Raw genomic sequence first — 17122 nt, forward strand, 5'->3', positions numbered from 1 at the left:
GTGCTCTGTTTTGGTCTTTGTTTTAATCGTCTGTGGAGTTCTGTTAACTTTTTTCCATACAATTGATTTTGTACAAATTTTGTTTCATGTGGAGCATTGCAGCAGATTGCTATGAATGTCACCTGCATAACAAATGGTAACAGTAACTGTAAGCCCATTTATCGGGTATAATGAGAGAAAAGGCTTCTTTGGATAACCAAAATAACCCCAATGTAATTACAGCTTCTGGCTAGCTCTTATTTCTTCTTTCTTCTTCCCTCCCCTGTAAAGTTAATATTTATCTTCTGTATTATCAGAAAGTTTAATTCCATGATTAAGCCTTTTTTTTTGCTCTCCAGCAGTGAGATTTATAGAATAAGAATACTATTTCTGTTCACAAATGATAGGTGAAGGGCAGAAGCACACTGTGAGCTAAAAGTAGTGTTAGAACAAAAGCAAGTGGGTATAAACTTTCAGTAAGTAATATTTATATCAGAAATAAAGTTCCTAATTACTAGAATTGTCTAACTCTGAAACAGCCTTCCAGGCAGAGACCCACTTTGAAGGAAGAGCCAAGTGTATCTGTCAAAGAAGTTAAATGCAAAGTGCTGTCTGAATAGACACCAACTAGACTTGATAAACCAGAGGTCCCTTCCAGTCCCTTCCTAGAGCTTTGCTGCTTTGTTGGGCTTCCATCCTGACACATAAGCAGTTTTGTTTTTAAGGCTCAAAGATTTGTATTACCTTCATGTATGCTTTTCTAAAGCATGGCATAACAACAACAACAACAAAAGGTTGACTGCTGAATGGTGGGTGTTCTTGGTCTCTGGTTTAGTGGAGTGAGGCATAAAAAAGATCAAGCAATGGAAAGTGGAAATGAGGCAGACCTGTGATCAAAAGAATTGTGCTCAGTTTCTAACATGACAGTGATTACCCTGGTAACAAACTGCTATGGGATACAATGGATTGCAGCACTTGATATCCTCTGTAGGCTGCAATCAAATGTAAATTATTGGACTCTTCACTGGGTGAAACAAACGATCTATCATAAACAAGGGCAGAGCAGACTATTTTAAAAGCTTTCGTGTTCTTTACAGCAAATTATCACTGGTCAGCCTAAATCTGAACTCATAGCTAGAGCAATGGAATCTTAAATCGCACAAGTGTCAGGTCAAATATAATAATCAAGGACCTAAAAACATGTGAACTGTTTGTGGATTTTGTACAACACCAAATACTATGTGAATTTCAAAAAAGCAAGTATCCCTGTTCCAGCAGGCAACTTAAAGAGACTTGGCCCTTGAGTATGAGCTCTGGCTATGATCAGAATGCCATCTGCAATGTGTAATGTAGTATTGACTTCTTACATGTGGTTTTTATTTAATTATTTTTAATGTATACACACTTCCATTCACTGAGAATCTTGCTTTTGCTTGAATGGAAGTATCAAGATCAAAGGGAAAACAAAAAAAACTAGCCACAGTGAAGCAGAGACAATAAAGGAAGTCTTTTAAATACATTCTGCTTCTTTCTCACTCTAACACAGAAGCATTTTTCAAAGTCTTGGTTTCTAAGCAAGTATGTGGATTCAGGATACACATCTCTTGTTCCTCTTTTTCCAGTGTGAGTAATATGACCTAGTCAATTTTTAGGAATCACTTACAACAGTACTGGAATAGGCATGTCAAAACACAGAGCCTGCAGCTGTCTTTTTAGCAGACAACACACTATCACGTTCACTGAAGTGGTGGCCTGGTTGCTGGGTGTTCGCCCCACAGAGTGGAAAGAGCACCTGCCTCCCATGAACTGTGCCTTGCTGCGTGGCTATTTGGGACCCTCAGCAGTATCTGTGAGTGGCCAGAGGTGGCTGGTGCCAGGCACTGCCTCGGCCCATGCTTCGGAGTCTGCTGTGCCCGGCCTGGGCAGCACTAGCTGTGGGGATGGCCTCAGGAGGAGTCCGAGGTGGAGCAGTGCCTGCTGCGTTGTAGCTATCAGTCCCCACTGTTCAGGCGCTAGCTCAAGCAGGACTGTACCGCGTCCAATCGCCTGTCCCCTCAGTGATGGCCCCAGGTGCAGAGCAGGTAATTCGGGGCCCCTCACAGTGCTGGCAGAGACCAGCACCCATGGCGAGCAGCACATGGAGGCAGTGGGGCCGCATGGGAGCTGCTGTGGCGGAAGTGGGAGCAGTGAAGGAGAAGTGCCAGTGCAAGACTGGGCAAGAGTACCACACTGCAAAAAGGAAAGGATGGCTCCAATGAAATCTAGAGGTATGCATGTTTTTGATAATTTCATGTGTATCCACCACAAAACTGTAACTTCAGTATAACTACACTCACCAAAGCATAGATATTCTGTCAGCAACGCTTTGTTATGAAACTCGTCTTTTTAACACTTCCACTGTTTATCAGCTTGCTTGGCAAAAGGTCTAAATAGGCATATTGAAAATATGCTGCTGAGGAGAGTACTTCAGATTTTGAGGTTAAAAATTTAATTCAGCAAACAGGATACATGACTGGGCTGGCAGCTATAGTATCATAGAGCATCCTCTAGGCTGTAGTCTTACAAACTATTTTAACTTGATACAAAAAGCATCTTCATTGACCTATTCATAGCAGTTGTTTCTTTTATTTAGTGAACATAGATGACTGCCATTAAGATACTATACTTCTTGACCATGTTTTGGATCTGTTTTTGTTCTGAAGTCTTATAAAATTTAATGACAGAAGTGCTGTTAATTTTGCTGCACTGTATTTTCCTACAATGTGCATTAGATGATGCAAAAAGAGCTGTCAGCCTTGTGGTTTGCAGAGATGCAAAGCCATTTCAGTTTTGAGGGGAGGGCATATCCCTCGCTAGACACAGGACTGCATTAGTACTTGGCTTTAAAGGTTAGTATCACTTTTCAACTGACCCATCCCTTCTCAAGTGTTCTCTAAAGAATTAAAATATTTAGCGCTCGACTCCTTAAAAGAATGTTATCTAACTTTGTGTTTTTCATGATGTTCTACTGAACTACAGACTATAAAATCTTGAGTTCATTTTTGCAGTATGCCTGTTCTTAAAATTTGTTGTTATAAATTGGCATAAATATTTTATATCAGTTAAAAAAAAAAAAGGATGGGGTAAATGTGGTTTACTACAGATGTGTTGGGCTGCATAAAGAAAAAAAAATATTTCTTAATGCCTCCAAACGTCTGAAAGTACCTAAGTTTTTATGTGTTTCATTTGAGTCGAAAGATAGGTGTTCTAGCAAACCATAGCGGTAGCATTTTTTTCCAGTAGTTTCTCCTCTAGCTCTAGAAGAGATATCTGTATATCTCAGTTTTAAAAAGCACACACAAAAACATGGAAAATAAGTAGAAGTGACACTTATTGAGCCAAATAGGTCTGGAGGATCAAGTGTTGGCAGTAGCTGAATTTCATTTCAATCATTGTAATATGACTATTTCATTTGAGTTAACTTTTCAGTTCCTGTTAGCCATGTTTACTTTACTCCTTGTATTGGGGGAGGGTATAATGATCATATTCGAAGGGTTTTTTTTAATTGAAGTTTAATCCAAACCATTGTTGTAAAATGTTCAGCAAATTCAAATTGAAACATCTTCACTCATAGCTGAACCCCAAATGAGAGCATAGAACTCATGCCCTGTAGAGCATATAGGTTTGCATTCTTACTGGAGAGAAGAAAAATTGTAAGTCTGGGGGGTGGGAGGGTTATGGCTGGTGGATTTTTTTGGTTAAGTGTTTGCTGGAATTGTTCATTGCTTCAAGAATCTTACTTAAATCTTCAAAGAAGATCAAGTGATCTTCAACTTGTGAAGTTACTAAAGAATGTCATCGCTGGTTAAAATGCAGCAGTCCGCAATCAAAATGGAAGTTAGCATAAATGTTACGGCACAGAAACATTCAGGCCTCTTATAAGTAAAGGCAAGGTTCTTGGAGACTGTTTTCAACTTTTCAAGCTTCCTCAAACTGCAAGTTGAGAAAAGCCTTTTTCTGAGTGGGGAGGGGGGTGGAAAGTACAAGAATTCTCAGGAAACTCAAACAATTAACAAGCCAGCTAATAAGCTGTAAATTACTCCTCGGTGGTGAATTGTGTGGGACAGACAGGCAAGGTTTGGGCTGCCCTTAGAATGTGTATTATGAAGTTGAGTCTCTTCTACTTGGCTGCCCTCACCTCCCTCTGGCGTTAGTAACAGATGCCTTTATGTGGTCTTGGGACTAAGCTTGGTACTGTGTGTGAGGATAAAATCGTGGGAACCTCCCTTCATCTAAGACCTATTCAGGCTAATCGAAGGATTATTCCTGACCTGGGCTGTCTCAGTTTCACTTTAACTAACTTGAACCTGCTAACTGCCAAGGTAGAGGACAGATCGAGTTTTAGTATAACAGAGGACCTAATCATAATTTTTTTTTAAAAAAACAAATGTTTTGGCTTCAGTAGAAGCTGCTAGATGGTTGCTGTGCTGCAAAATCCCAGGGGGCTGCAAGAGGTGTTTCCTATTGATGAGACCATGAAAGAAGCAGCCACACAGAATTAGGGAAAGGACCAGCATAGGACACAAGTTCAGATAAACATTAAGTGAGTAAGTTGGTAACTGCTTATGAGACGGGGTTGCTTTGAAAGGTCAAGTCAGCTCATCTGCACCTTAGGTGGTCCCCTTTGGGTGCTAAGGATGTGTTGAGCTGAGATCAGGAGAAGCTATAGAGTAGCAGCTATTTCACATCCGCCAGCTCACATTCTGGACATGAATACTCAGGTATGGAAAGGAGTGGATAAAAGGAGAACAACCAGAGGACCTTAGAAAAGGGAAGGGAGAAGCTGGAAATAAATGCGAGCAAAAGCTTCAGAGCATGTGGGTAGGCAAAGCTGTGGATTCCCTATTCCTTTTGAGAGCAAAGAGAAGATGTTTAAGCAAAACCTCACCAACTACAGATGTCATGTGTACTTAAAGAGAAAAAGTATGGGGGGAAAAAAGTGAATCAGTCTTTTGGTCAAGGTAATTGTGACCTATTGGTGTTTTAATTATTACTTGGGCTAAACTAATGCCCAACCTTCTCTTTGTGAGCTCCACATTTAAGCAAATTTATGTTTGGACAGAAGTAAATATTTTGGGGCTTATCTTTTTAACTGGAACAATTGGAAATAGCTATTTAATTTTTTTCCAAATAACTCACTTCTCTAGCTGAAAATTTTCCTCACTCTTTTAAAGGGTGAAATGTATGCTGGTGCACACACAGTCATGCACATGCTCTCTCTAAATGTGTGTGCATACGTACATAAAATAAAAATTAGTCCAATCTAATGCAGTAGGTATCCTGTTAAGAAGACAGTTGATACATGCTGAATGAAACAATGGAGGAAAGAGGTTAAAATGAGGCCAGGATGCTAGATGCTGCTATCTCCCTTGAAATTTCCTGGCCCCAGAATTCTTCAGGAGAGATGATGTTCTCCTTGAGATCACCAGGACCTGGCAAGATTATTCTCTTCACTGCCCTTCTGCTTTAAATGGCCTTCATGAAGAATTGAGGGGGTGCAGCCAGAGAGACACTGGGTAAGAGAAGTTGCAATATCACCAAGCAGGGAAAATAGTGACTTTGACAGCTTTCTCAGCAATCCTATGTTTAGTAGTGGTTTTCACTAATTCTCTCCTTCCCGGCTGTCCATTGTCTCTTCTGCCCTGTCCATCTGGCAGCTCTTTCTTTTATTTTATTCCCCCCTAAGCAAATCCAGTGGAATAAGTAATCCTGATACTCATTAAATGTTTTTGGCTACAGCTTCACTAGTTTGTGGTATCTTCGTTCTTCCCACCCATTCTTCCCACTATGTGCCTTGCAGCTGGCTTGTTTATTCTGGGTGCTGAAGAGTTTAGTGTTAGACTATCTCCTGCTCTGCATGCCTGTTAGTACAGGGCTGTATATAATGGTGTTTCATTCTTGGTTAGCTTTTGAATGCTACTGTAATAAACTTGGTTAATTCATGAATGCAACTGAAACATGGGATAACAAAAATACAATTAAAAACTAAAAGTGAGCTATTGCACCTATGTAATCCTGACATGGCTTGCTGTAAAGCCTCTGTTTTGCACACAAACATTCAGGCAAGTAGCAGTTACAGTACAAACAGATTTTTGTTCAACCCCTCATTAGGAACCTCTGCTAAGAAATGTGTGTGCCCACTTGTAGAAGGAAGTAGTGTAGGGGTAGTGTGCTTCAGATATTTAGGGAATTGCACTATTAAGAGGTTCTCACAAAGGCTAATCACTACTCATTTTTTTTATGCAAAGGCTTGTGGTTGCAGATGCTTGAACCATCAGCACTCCAACGTCAAAGTAAGTATTCTCTATTTGGCTCCAAGTGATATTGAATCACAGGGTAGTGCAGCCGTTTTGCTGGTGGTGAGGCTTTGGTGACTCAGGGCTGGCTGGAGGGAGTGGCAAGTTAGGGCTCTTCTCAGATGGAACCACAGGCACCGCTGTGGGGAGGTAACAACAGGGTTGATCCACTTTTCTCCAGCTGAAAGTCATAGTGAACTAAGTGACACCCTTTAGCATACTGGTCTGACTGTCAAGTAGAAGCTTGCTCCTATTTGTAGGGTATAAAAAGTGATGAGGCAGAAAATTATTGTATAACTTTTAAATGCACCAGTGTTTTTCTGGACAAGATTTGGCCCAAATGCAAAAGAAATTTCTGAAATTGAACTTTACAGTGGTTAGCCGTGAATTAATCTGCAAAAGTAGCACATTGGGGGGGGGGGGTGCATGTGTGTGTGTTTGAGAAGTATGTGAAGAACAGGAAGGAATACTTCTGATTCAAACTACGCTGATTCATGTATTTCTTTCGTCTTGACTTTTTTTCTCTTCATCGACCTACTTTAGATTTCAGAGTTGCAATTTCAGCTATTTTGTTTTCCAGGAGTTCTGTACATCATTTGTTTTATCTCAAAGTAAGGTTTAAGTTGCATTGAGTAGCACAAGCTTTTATAAATGTAGTCCAAGTCCTATAATATAAATACACTTATTTTTATACCACCACGTCCCTGATGTGTTTATATCCATTTTGGAGTAATTATGTGTTTATCCAGTAGAGAGCACTAATGACACTGCTATCTTTCACATGACACTTTCATCAAATTATTCAGTGTTGTCTTATAATTCTGTGCTGTGGAACATTGGGTTGGGTTTTGAACTGTAGCTTTTTTTGTAAGTCAGTGCATGGCTGAAGCTCTATTAAGTAGAGTGGTGGCAGGGAGGAGAATGTAAAACAAGAGTCTACAGGAACTGCTAAGCTAGTATTTACCCACAGTTTGGAGAGGCAGTGGTGCTTAAGTGTCTCCTTTACCTAAGTGAAGGAGTTAAGTGAAGGCCTTTAATTTGTAAGTTGATCAGCATCCCTCTGGCTGAAGACAGCACTGGGTCAGGATAAAAGACTGACTGCTGATACAGCAAGTATCTTAAAAATCTTGGTATGTAGGCAGAATCTGATCTATTGATGTTCCAGCAAGGCATTTTTAGTATTAATTTTTTGGTGTCTGCCTTTGCTACAGAGCCAGGACAGCTGATCTGGACATGAGATAATTTACTGAAGTTGAAATTTAGAATCTTCATGGGTGGCATAGCATGAGTGAGACTGTAACTTGCCTTTGAGATGTCAAAGGGAGTTTGCAGCCAGCAGTTTAAAAATAATAATCTATTTACTCAGTTTTTGAGAAAATTAAATGGAGCCACTGAGAGCATATAAACACAGACCCATAATAACAGTTTCAAAATAACTTTGGAAGAGTATTGTAAATTCACGTCTTGGGCGAAACACTTCTTACCATGCTGTCCAGCAGTCCAACTGAGTTGGCTTGTAATACCTCAGTGAACTGTTAGCTTACTTCTGGAGGATGAAGATGGTGCCTGTAGGAGGAAAAAGGTGTTTTAATTCTCCCTTAGGGTTATAGAAGAGTTGTAATAAAGTGACCAGTGCAAATTAATCTTCCTAAATGTACAGGCAATCTGAAAAAATCACACTGAGAAGCATGAATTACAGCAATTCATCTCAGTCTTGGATGACTGTAAGACTAATAACTGTCTAGAGGCAATATCTTTAACTATTAGATTATTTGCAAGGACTTAGAGGAAAAAGCAAAAGCCACACTGAAGCTCAGCATGAACACAGTGTTACCTCTACGCTTGTCATATCAGAGGATGTTTGGTTTGAATTTGGTTTATGGGATCACAGTATTATCTCTGACACATTCACAACTCCCAATTTTTATCCTTGCTAATTAACTCATGATGGAAAGGATTCTGTTCAACACATATAGTGAAAAAGATTTTAAGTGCAGGTGAAATACTGTATTCTCTAAATCAGAGCTAACATACATTTTCAGATTGGAAAAGTACTTGGTTTAAAAAGATCTTAATTTGTTTCAAGTCCTTAACTAATAATAAACCCATTTCTAGCTAAAACTGGTATACTGCTCTCAGGAAGTGATCAGCCAGGATGTTCCATTCCAGCACACTGTTCAAACTCAACATTAGTTATCTAATTAAACTATGTGAGTTACATCATTAAAAATCTCATCTTTCCATGTTTAAGTCAATTTGGTATGGAAAATCTGCTTGGACGGATGAGAATCTGTTTATGGGTTAGAAGGATTTCAGGTTTTTCTAAGCAAAATGGACTACTTTTAAAACAAGAGTAGTGATGGTTATTGCTGGGAGATGCATTCATTCTGTGCATTTGTTTTTGATAATATGAATGCAATTAATTTATGAGCTATCACACCAGTTATTTCTTTTTTGCTTTTAACTGCCTTTGTCAATTAGGCTCTAAAATCTTCCATCTGGTAACAATCTGCATTAAAATACTGGCCTGCCTGAAATTAATGGGAATCTTGCCATTTACTTCTGTAAGTCCAGGATTTTACCCATCTTCATCTTGCATGACTGTTGCTATTCAGGGTGCGGCAGATATAGCATATTCTGAATACCGATTTATGTGAGCATTTGTTCAGCAGATGTTAGGGAGCTAAACTTGTTCATTTCAATCCATCTCTCCTATAGCAAGTGAAAAAGTGAGGCCAGATCAGTCTTAGGTGTGATTCTGTTCACTTGGGATGTAACAGCTTATGGATATTGCAGTTTCTGATGAGTCAGAAATACTGGGCTGTATTTAGAAAATATAGCTGTACACTAGAAGAAGATTTATCACCACTACTTTGAGTTGGCTGACCAAGCCAATACCATTGCTTTGCAAATGGCTAGGGAGGGAATGAGTGGAGGCATGGCTGAAACAGAGTAGGGGCTAGGCTTGTGTGTTGTTCTGCTGCTGACGTGATGGTCTTCCTTGTCCAAGTCCTCACCTGCCCTGATGTGGGGTTGCCACCAAACTACCTGTGACAAGGGACAGTGCCTTACATCTATAAAGCACTTCCCATTTCTCAAGATAAATGTTCATCTAAAGATACAAACTAAGGTTAGCCCTTGCTGATTAGCTTAAAAGAACAGCAACAGACTTCCCCCCTGCCCCTTACTATCTTTTTGCCTTTATCAGTTGTGAAATACCTTTTGCACTTCATTAGTTCAATAACCTTGTATGGAGGGAAAAATCAAGACTCCAATTTACAATTAAGATAAAATAAGAACACATAACTAGCATATCTTAGCCAGAACCCACTATGGGACTAACTCTCTCAGTTATGTCTAGTGCTAGCCAACTCCAACTGAGCCTGGTATTTTCCCACTGCATTGTTTTTACTCATAGCTTCCATTAAATAATAACAGAAATCTTTGCAAGGGTGAAAGAGATTAACACTCTTTATAATTGAGTTAAGAAGTGTTAAGTGATTTCCACAGCCACTGAAGAATGTGTAGGCTACATGATAAAGGAACCAGGCTATACAACAAAGGAACCTCATGATTTTATCTTTATTGTTTTCCAGAACAGTTGGTAAGCAAGCATATTTTATCCTATGTTCAGATATAAAATAAAATCTTTCCTGTTTTAAATCTCTTTTGAGAGAAGCAGCAAAGGAAGGAGGAAGACTGCTAGTGATAATTACTAAAATGCCCAGTTCACATACTTAGTCAAAGACTAAGCTGTACAGGGTTTTATGTCACAAAACATGGAATAAATTTTTACTAGCCGTAATAGTAATGAAACAAAGTGGTCGTAATTGAGTTAGAGAACATCCTTTCTTCCTCATGCTTTACCAAAGAAGACTAGTGTGTGATGAAAATTACTTAAATATTATTGCTGCTTATTTGAGAACTCCTGAAATAACAGCAGTGGGTAAAAGCTGAGCTGGATTTCTGGCCAGAAGAGTGTACTCAGGATAACTTGCCTCCTATGTAACATCCCCCACTGTCAAGAGATGCTGTCAGCCTACGGCATTCAGACTCTTTATACCCCCACAGTTCTGTGAAGCCTAAAGAGCTACAATAATAAATGTTACCATCTGCTTCCGGTTAGGAGTTTGTGTCTCATCCTATCCTCCGCAGTGATCCATGCACTTAAGCCAGCCAGGCCTAAACCAAGATCAAACCCTGAAAAGCCTCATCTGGTCCAGACCTGCTCTAGACTGCCTACGTAGCAATCCAGGTCGCTATAACATCATAGCACGGATGTCCCGTATGCTGAGTAGGTCCCCTTTGCGTACATTGACTGTCCTGCTATTTCATGCCCTCTGCCGGCTTAGCCCCAGCAGTCTGAGGTGATGTTTGTCCTTCCATGACTGTGACTTTCTGCAGTGGTTGCGTTGCTCTGTGGCCATAGAGCTGTGCAATACTTGCTTACAGCAGCCAGAAAGTATGTAGGAGTTGGATCTTCACTTTGGAACTTCATATCAGAAGAGGTAAGAGTAACTACTGGCACTTGGCATTAAATGTTAAATTCTTCCAGTGAGCTTTCCTCAGTTGTTCTGCTCCTGTTTCCCTCCCCTCCAGCCCAATTGCGTAAGTAATTTACACCTACCCATTGTAAGGAAGGAAAGGTGATTGATGGTGTTGTTTTTAGCTCTTGCAAGGTGCTCGGAGGCTGTGGTGGTGATTGCCAAGTAGGAACCTAAGCATATAAACACCTGCAAAACTTGTTCATGCCTCAACCATTTGTGGATTCTCTGGGAAGATTAAACATGTGGGAATAAAGCTTCATACTATATCTCATTTCTTAGTCTAGTTCATATTTGATTAATGCAGAGATAGGAAGTTGGTAAGTGTTCAGTTTAATGAGCAGTTTTAGATTTGGGTCTAAAATATGCAGTTTACATAGAAGGTTGTTCAGTTTTTTTTAGGAGCGTCTCATGATCTCTTTGTTTCCTCTCTTTGTAAACTCTGCAGAGCAGGGAGCACGTGTACTGCAGTGCTTGTCTAATACAGCTTTATGCATAGTTTTTAGTAGATCTTTCTTATCTGTGTATAAAATCAGTTGTAATGGCAAAATCAATACCAAATAATAGTTCATAACTCTATAGCAACTTTTTTTTTTAAGTTGAAGCTTTTGTGTATCTTTTTCAAACAGAAACAGCCACTCAGGCTAGCATGCCAGTACTTGTATTAAGTTTTCTGAATTCCACAGTGTATCTTTCAGTATGTTTCTCAGCCCTCTTTCTCTTCAGAATTATCTCTAAGAGTCTGTAGAAGCCATTTGTACTTGGACTTTATCTGTACTCTGCCTCTATCTCAGTCACACATTCTCAGAAATAAGTGACAAGGAGTGGGGTCTGCATGCTGACCAAGACCCACTTCGGTTTCAGAAGACATAGACTCATCATCATGTCATGAAAAATACTTAATTCTTGTCATCTTCAAGATGCTTTTTATTACAAGTAGTACTTAGATGTTTTAAAAAGGTCTAATAGTTGTTAAAAGTAATACAATGCACAGCTCTTTCTGCAGATCAGTGTTGACCAGCACAGAGAAGACATGTGGAGAATAACTTGTGTGTTGGAACCAGATGAACTGAAATTAAAAATCGGACTAATTGATAGTGTTAATGGTTCCTAAGACCGCAAATGTGTTCTAGAATCTTAAGATAATGTTTCAGATACAGCATGAGCCAAACTTGCATCTATCAGAAGGGAGAGATACCATCCTCTCCACTTACCTTGAGCTGGCTTTGGCATTCATCTGACTGCATTTAGAGTCAATTTAAAACACTAAAATAATAGTGCCTTTCTATTCTGGCTGAATATTCCCACAGATATTCTGGCTTTCTTTCAAACCTGTTTTTTTTCTTTTGTTCTGTTTTTTAAGTTCTGCTGGGATAGTAAATTGAATCAACCTACTTTGCAATTGGACAAGTGCTGGTGTCAGCACAAGGGAGGGGGGTGACCTGCACAGCTGGGAGTGAAAGGAACAGGGGTTGAGAAGAGGCTATTGCAGAAGGGGAGGGGGAAACCTTCCATTTCTAGAACGGCTGGCATTTTAATTTGGCTCAGTTTTATCATGATGTTTTATACGCTTGTTCTTCCATTTATAATTACGTTCCCTTCAGAAGGCTAAAGGAGTGGGTGAAAAAGAGGGGGGAAATGTCCTGCCTGTTAGATGAAGGATGCAAAACTGCTAATTAATTCACTAAGGAGACAGCTATATCTTTGTCTCATACTAATGTGTGAAGAAGATGTTAAAACTTGCATTAGCAGACAGAAGGCACCGTAATAATAACATTAAAAATGGAACTGGCCTGCTCCTGATTTATTAATGTCACTAGGGGAATTTGAGCTGATTTATCAAGATGAGACTTTATCATGCTTAGTACTTCTGCACAAATAGCCCATAAATGATTCATTAATTACACCTTATTGAAAGTTATGTTTTGTTTTGTTTTTTCCTCAAACCCCTATAGGCGTAGAAAATTGTTTTGATCTGTGTTCACATGTAGTAAAACTTTCTCCTGTCTCCTCTTACTATATTTTGATTTTTATTTATTTATTTTAAGTTTAAGGCTATACCAGAGTTGTGCAGCCAGCAGTGTTTGTCTGAAAAGAGAAGTCTGTGGTGCTCCAACAAGTATTAGGAGGCTGCATGCAGACCGTCTGAGGTGTTCTGGGAATGCTTGGCACCCCGGATTTCTTACTGTTCTGAATGATGGCTGATTACGGTTTTACTGGGTGTTTTTGGAGTAAGGGAACATTGCATTTTAAAGATTAAAACTGGCCTCTCTACAGTTGCTCTATTGCCTTGTCTTGCACTTGCTGTCCCAGCTGTTATATTTATCCCAGCATTGTAAGTTCAGCAATCCTCTTTCCACTCAACACCACTAGAGCTGAGGGCTATTTTAGCTCAGCTACTCATGGCTAATGCACACTGCTTGCTACACATACACGTTCCAGTAAATTTCTCCAAAGCTGCAGCCTTTGTCGTCGTCTCTGATTTGAGGAACTTTCACCCATCCAGATCTAACATAAAACACGTTTCTCAGGGCTTGCTCTAATGAAAGAATAAATGGTAGGCACGATGATGGGGTAATTCCTTTTTTGCCAAAAGTACCATAGAGCCTCAACCACTGTCCTTAGCTTCCCAGATTTCTTCCACTAGCATGCAATAACTGTGACAGGATGATCCCCAAACCTAGTGCAGGATTTGCCTCTGGAGTAGAAGCAAGAGGGCTGCGTGTTACCAAACATACAATGAAGCGTTACTTGTGGCTGTTAGCAGAAGCAGGGAAAGTCACAGATCCGTTTGGCTAATGGAAAGGGAGGACAGTGAGGACAAAGAGTGGGTTCGGGCTTTTTGTCCTCCAAAAACAAGAAGCAGCATTTCTTCTCTGAACAGTATTTCAGGGAAACAAGCAAAAGAGGAACTGTCCAGTTAGGAATGATTGACACAGGGAAGGGACTTTTTTGCCCAGATATGTTTTTTTTTGAGGGGAAAAAGTGACAACAGAATAGCCTGTTCTGAAGGGCTGCAGGAGGACAACTGCAGATTTAGGAAAAGCTATGGACCAGGAACAATATGGCGAAGTGAACTAATCAAAAGCAAAACTCTGCAACAGTGTGGTAAGTGATACAGCACATCACAGCAGACTAAAATTAGTAAAAATACAAGCAAACGCTACCAGGAGGGAAAGATTGCCCAGAGGGCTTTGATATCATAACTTTTAATACCTCAAAGTGAGCCAGTGCGAAAACTGTTCACATGAAGGGTGGACTGGCAGTGCTCTTCAAAATATTATTTTTGGGTTGCTCATCTCTAGTGCCTGGTGACGTGGCTTCAGGGAAGGAGGCTCTGCACATTTGTATAGCATGCAAGTTTCTGAAACCATACTGAGCCCTAGAGGATTCTTTATACAGTAACTAAAAAATGAGCGAAGGCTGCTAATAAGGACAGTGTTGTCCTGGCAGTACTTGTTATTCAGCAAAAATCCTTGAGCATTTCAGTCTATTTAAGACGTTTTCTTTCTGTGGACACTTCGGTCTGCCTGGCTGTCAGCTATCTAGGTTTTAGAAATGCTTGGATTGCTTGCTTATAGTGGGGGTGAACTGCTTTATTAGGTTCTGAATCAACCTAGGAATGCCTAGTTATTTTGTTTAGGCTCTCAGTCCCCTATTCTATGATACACTTGGATGATTGTATGCCCTTCAGCATAGTAGGCTTTTACTGCGCACACATGCACATACACCCTGCCCCCATCCACGTATCTCATAGCATTGTTAGAAACTCTGTGCTGAGGACTGTACCTCTCCAGGGTTGTCATTTCCTTTTAGTTGCCCATTTTGGGAGATGGAGAGAATAAAAACCTCAGTATATTTTTTGAAGCGTAAAACTGGAGCAAGGCAGCAGTAGCTGTGAGAGGTATAAAGCTAATACAGAAATGGATCCTAATGTTGCAAACTAGCTATATGGATTGAGTTAACATGCACTCTCAGGGAGAGGAAAAAGAGGACTTGATGTGGATTAGATTAGGGAATGAAGAAATTATTTGTTGAGAAGGAAGATAGCTAGATACACAGATACAGCTCCTGGAACAGAAGCCAAAATCACCTTGCATAACACTTTGGGAAAGTTGCCCATGCTAATTGTACAGCCATAGATATACATACTGAAGGCACAAAGAATTATAAAGTAAACACCCAACAAAGCCACAGTATCTTAAGAAAATGAGATAAATTTATACAACTTACAAAATATGCGTATTTTATAACATGTTATAGATAGTAATTTGGGAGATTGGTCAATACAGAGGAAAAAAACCATTTGTCAATGCAACATAATTGGCTCTATTTTATATTGAGTGTTTACAGCAGCAAGTTGGCTTCATATAAGTGTTTTAAATTACTGTAAGTGTAACAGAAATTAGGACTCTGAAAGGAATAAAAGGACTCACTTTGCCTAAGTTAGATCACTGATACAGGAGGTCAGACTCCCTAAGCCTCCTCTGTCAGTGGAGGGACTACCAGAGGGAAGGACAGACTGATTCCTTCCTGGGAAAACGTAAAAGCTTATAGAACTGAAATGGCTACAGCAAGTTTCTAGGCTTGACCCTAAAGAAGAATCTAGGTGAACTATTTTTAGTGCCTATATCAATGTAGCTGCATGTCAGTGAATAATGTTGACCTAACGAGTTGATTGTAAAGTAAACTCTCTACTTACCTGTTAGTGAATAATTTCAATCAGTTGTTTCTGTGGGCCTAAATTATATATTGCCAAACTAAAATACGTTGCAGAGTAAATTGTGTTGAAATGAAAAGCAGGCCACTGATCAGACATATTACCTGATAATTCATGAAAAGGTGACCACTGATATTTAACAATTTCTCATTATGTAAGAAAATTCTCTTGGATTACCTCAAGATAATAGTGATCTACTGAGAGTGCCAGTAAACATCCACTTTTTGATAGTCTTGTTATCATAATCCTTGTCTTTTAGATGAGTAATTTAATTGTAAGTAGCTGATGGTTTTCTTAGGCTCTATAATAGTTTTTTTTTGAATTCTTTCTTAGTGAATTCAGTAGAAGAGACTGAAAAAACATTTAAAGTACCAGAAATCTAAACCCAGCATTATCTTTCAGAAATCTCCTACCTGTCTGGATCAATTTATATTCAAAGATGTGGCACCCATAATCTTTAATTCAAAATCACTTCACAATGAAATACAAGTAGGTGGAGGAAGGTTACGACTGTGCAGACCCCTCCCTTGGCAGCCGCAGTGGAAACAGACGTGCTGCTAAGGACAAGAAGAATGGAGACTCCAGCAGAGTACAAATACAACTACAAAAAGCTGACTTTCGTTTTAAGGCACTCACGCAAACAAACATACAGGCACTTGTGTCTACAGTTCTTACTGGGGAACATAAGCAAAGATTAAAGTCAAGCTGCAGCATTTTTGCTAATGTACAGCTTCCATACAAAATCTCTGCTTTCTGGAGTTATAGCATTGGCAAAAATATCAATAAACTATCTGTGATCAACATAAGCATGGAATAGTTACTTAGCAGGAATTGCCGAATTAGACCCTACATTGAACGTGGTAAATGTTACTTAACTAACCTTTGCAGTGCTGCGAAGCAGGAGAGAAGTTACTATACACACCAAACACACCTGAGACGCTCAAATGAAGTGACCTGACCAAAACTGTGTAGCTGTCAAAGTGGTAGTCGTGCTCTCAGTACTGTGCCAACTGTCCAATGAAGAATAAAGGGGAAAGTGTAAATTGTTCATACAATGCTTAGCAGGCAATGAGGTATTTAAAAGACAATTGCAATAAAAAAGACCCTGACGTGGGTGTAAAGGATAGATCTTTGAAGTCTGACTGTGATTATAAGCTATGTGTACTTGTGCTCTGTGGAATCTTTCTATGTAAAATGTTTCCAAAGATTCAATTTTTCAGAAGATAGCTATATTTAATTTTAGAATGAAGCTATTCTGAATGTCTAAGCACATATATTACTCTCTTCATTCAAAACTGGATATTAAAAAAGATTCAATGTAGGTGAGTCAAGCTGGACTGCTGAACTTTTGGGTCCAGCCTTTGAGAACTTGACAAAGGGAAGCAAGCTAGAAAGGTATGATTCCAACTGAATTTCTGAGTGAGGCAGCTACCTACATATATTCTCTTCAGTCTAGAAAAATGGATTTAAATTCATTCCTGTATGAATTTTAAGTGCAGACAGATATGCAGACAGAACTTTGTATCTAACCAGTTAGATAGACA

The 17122-nt window shown here is 39.5% G+C and overlaps 1 long non-coding RNA gene across 3 annotated transcripts in view; it reads right to left on the reverse strand.

The window, feature by feature from the left end:
• Window positions 1-13: 13 nt before the first annotated feature.
• The window catches only part of LOC135328202 (uncharacterized), a 55997-nt gene continuing 38888 nt past the window's right edge, over window positions 14-17122 (reverse strand). For 2 of the 3 annotated variants that reach the window (XR_010388967.1, XR_010388968.1), the window contains one exon: window positions 7350-7880. This is a non-coding gene — a long non-coding RNA (uncharacterized LOC135328202). Of the gene's footprint in view, window positions 123-7349; window positions 7881-17122 lie in introns of those variants that run through there. The other variant, XR_010388969.1, reaches the window with a different exon arrangement.

The sequence above is a fragment of the Dromaius novaehollandiae genome, chromosome 4 (assembly GCF_036370855.1).
Source record: "Dromaius novaehollandiae isolate bDroNov1 chromosome 4, bDroNov1.hap1, whole genome shotgun sequence".
NCBI classification, from domain to species: Eukaryota; Metazoa; Chordata; class Aves; order Casuariiformes; family Dromaiidae; genus Dromaius; species Dromaius novaehollandiae.